Source organism: Sitophilus oryzae, unplaced genomic scaffold, assembly GCF_002938485.1.
Source record: "Sitophilus oryzae breed Bouriz unplaced genomic scaffold, Soryzae_2.0 scaffold_811_pilon_pilon, whole genome shotgun sequence".
Classification (NCBI taxonomy): Eukaryota; Metazoa; Arthropoda; class Insecta; order Coleoptera; family Curculionidae; genus Sitophilus; species Sitophilus oryzae.
This window is the reverse complement of record NW_022147430.1, coordinates 489,719-493,731: the sequence shown is the minus strand read 5'-3', so window position 1 is coordinate 493,731 and position 4,013 is coordinate 489,719.

Genomic DNA, 4,013 nt, shown 5'->3' with positions numbered 1-4,013 from the left:
GTATCAAAGTTAAAAAATTCAAAATTTTTCGGACTAGGTGGTTGCCGTGGTTATTTATAATTATTACGATTATATATAGTTTGGACCCTCCCACATCTTATACAGGGTGTCTCAATATTCTGTGGACATAGAACCACTACGTATTTTTGAAATAAATGATGGTAGAAATTGATTTAAGATAGTGATGGGATAACTCGAGCGAGAATTCGCTCGAGTACTCGGTTATTGGAATAACCGACATCGCTCGATTATGAACGAGCGAAGTGACAAGTACCAAGCGACGAACGCAAGCGATCCTAGAATGACATAAATTGAAATCCTATTTTAATGTGTCATACTTGATAAAAAAGCCGAGCGAATTTTCTACGGGCATTGCAGGTAGCAAATTTATACGACGCCGTATATATCGGGTGCGTCTTAAAAGTGGCTCACCCCTATTACTTTTTTATTTTTTTAGATAAAAAAATGAGATTTGGTATGTTAGTATATGACATAAATTAGGATTGATTGACGTATTCAATTGTTTTCTGTCCTTCCTCTTTCACCGGAAATTACTACAATTTTTGATTTTTAAATGGCACCTTCGAAAAATAATCTCTAAATAGAATGACGTATCATATGGCAACTTTTGACATATTCGCTTAAAAACAAATTGTATTTTAAATTTCAATCTAGAGTGCCGTGGCTGTGTTAAAAAAACTAATGTTTAATCAAAGAGCCTTGGAAAAATAGATTTGATCGTCTAATGTTTCTAATGTCTTGTCCTCGCCGGTTAAAAGATGTACAAATCGTATTTTTGATCATGTATCAATTTTTTTCAAATGGAACGAGGGTGGCTTATTAGCATATTTCGAAAAAGAATTTTTTTACAAATAATTTGATACCACACACTTGGTACTTCGAGTTAAATTGTCGTTATGAACTCTGAACCGTATGTTACAATTTCAAATAAACCATATGCAAAAATGTCAAAAGTTGACATGTGATATGTCATTCTATTCAGAGTGTCATTTTCTATCGAATAAAGTAAAAAAATACCGAGGGTGCAATTTAAAAATCAGAAGTTTCCGGTGAAACCGGAAGTGAAACCGGAAAGTGAAACCGGAAGTGAAACCGATGAAACCGGAAAGAAAACAATTGAATATGTCAATCAATCCTAATTTATGTCATATACTAACATACCAAATTTCGTTGTTTTATCGGAAAAATTAAAAAGTTATAGGGGTGAGCCACTTTTGAGACGCACCCGGTATATTTATCCGTTGCGTATGTGAGGGACAACATTTTACGATCTACATCGACAATGCTTCGAAATAAACTAAAACGATCAAGCGAATCGCTCGCCGCTAACTACTTGCCATTCTTTACCGAAAGAGTATGTGCCCTGCGCACGCAGCTTACTGCTTGGCGCTTGGCGTTAACGAGTACTTACAACATGCGACGGACAAAAAACCGTATTTTTAAATACGAACGATATTTCGCTCGAGTGATCACTCGGTTATTGCAATCGCTTGATACTCGAGTACTCGATTATTGAAATTAATCGGTTTTTCCCATCACTAATTTAAGAGTCTATTACGCTGTGCTTTCGGGTCGCTCTCAGGGGTCGGGTAAAGCGGGTGTGTGGCTGAAGGATATATATATTATATTTTAAAAATCTGTCTAAGGCTTAGCTCGATCCACACCCAAAATTCAAAACACACCTGCTTTGATTAAGGCTTGATTAAGGTTTGCAGAACTTCAGCATTTGCCATAAAATAGCAATAGCCGAGCAATTTGTTACAAAACCATATAAATTATATATCACTGTAATCACAAAACTTCAATCTATTTCCCTATAGTAACGGAATTTTAGATTATGGCCATATTTGCGAGAAAATTTAGTCCAAACATAAGGAATATTTTGTTGCTGTTTGACCATCAAAATCTTAAAAATAAAGAAGTTGTCTAAAAAAGTGCTGCAATAAGGATAAAATAATATAATAATATAATATAATATATAATCCTTTATCTTTAATCTCCTTCTTCATTTGTGGTAAAAATACCTAGCCAGTTTTACATAAAATTTAAATGCCGAACGCTTATTTTGCTACTTTTTCCGACAAGTGAAATGGACTCTTAAAATATAACTAAAATTTACTCATGCATCAATGATTTAGAATTAAAAGAAACCAATAAGAATCCCAATATAAATTTTAATTAAATAGGACTACACCGAATTTAAATTTACACAGTTAAAATTAAACAGAAATGTTTGATACTAATATTCCATCTATTTATATTGGATTTGGTAGCGCCGTTGATGTAAATTAATAAAATCGAAATTATAAAATGATCAAAAACATATCCATTATTAACAATATACAGTATTAGTTTCATTCGAGTCTGAACTGTCTATCAGCATTCTGTTTAAGTTAATTAATAAACGACTGTCAAGTAGAGGATTTTTTTTTTTATTTCATTAAATGTTTTGTTTACATGTTCAAATTCGACGTTCTTTGACTTTCAAGCACTCTCTGTTTTTAAGGGTTCCCTAATCCGTGTATCAGTTCTTATGCTTAGAATGTAGTATGTTTAGGAGGGAGGTTAATCACCGCGACCTTACAGATCCATTGTGTGTTCTCCTTTCTTGAGTTATAACAAGCTATAACTCATCATACAGTCTCAGGGCTTTAACAAAAGCCAGTATTTGAGACGGCTCCGCAAAGGCCAGCCCTCCATCTTCGACATCAGCCGTACCAAAATATATAGCACGAACCGTTATCGTTTCGGCACACTCAGTGATAAGACTTATCGTAGGAATCCTGAGATACGACAATCTGGCTTAGCAAACTGTGTGTATTTGTAATTACGACATTTCTACAGCACTAAATTTAACGTATCTACGGTGCAGATACGACTGCTAGACTTTGTAAGATGATTTACTTACTAGCATCCTATATAAGCAAAAAACTCAAAATTGCGATTTTTGCAGATACGACCATTTGTCTTAGGACGGCAGAGGTGTTCTGGCGTTTTCCTATTTTCCCCACTGAATCTGCAGTTGCCGTTGTTTCTCAGCTTCAATCTACTGAGGTGTTCGTTGAGGAGACTCAACGTAAACAAAAAATTAGAGGTAGTATTTGCAAGTAGCCAATGAAGAGCTCTTTCAGACGAGGATACTGTATGCGACTTACATTGACTGTATGCGACTTGCATACTTTTGCGATATAAAAGGTTCGATTTCACAGGCGAACAGAATATTTATTGTAGGTTTATTATATTAAAATAATAATTCAGTAGTGAGAGTGAGTTCGAACAGTTCGATAAGAGAACCATGGATCGTGCCGCTTTCAATAATGAAAAATTTATAAGCTTTGTATTATTATATACATATATGCCACAGCAGAACGCACCCTTCAATATTCATTTTATAATACAATATTTTTTTTGAATATTATTTTTTTTATTTACGACTGCACCGCACTGAAATTTGTTTTAAACTAGAATATTATTTAGTACCTAAAAAAAAGTATGCCAAAAAAGTATCTTGATAGTATTCGACTGTAATTCTTTATCCTGTATACTGTATGCGAGATTCTGTATACGGGATAAAGAATTACAGTCGAATACTATCGACATACTTTTTTGGCGTACTTTTTTTAGGTGCAAAATAATATTCTAGTTTAAAACAAATTTCAGTGCGGTGCGGTCGTATTATTGTATTATAAAATGAATATTGAAGAGTGCGTTCTGCTGTGGCATATATATAATATTACAAAGCTCACTACTGAATTATTACTTTACTATAATAAACCTATAATAAATATTCTGTTCGCCTGTGAAATCGAACTTTTTGTATCGCAAAAGTATGCAAGTCTGAACAGGTCCATAAGCTACTATGATAATTCTGTATCCCGGATACTCCTTCATCGCCGGGCGGCTGAAAATTCCACATTCAAAAATTCGGCCGCGGGATATTGTATGCGTCGCCGAATGCCATGTGTAAGGTACAATTTAACTACATGCTTTTT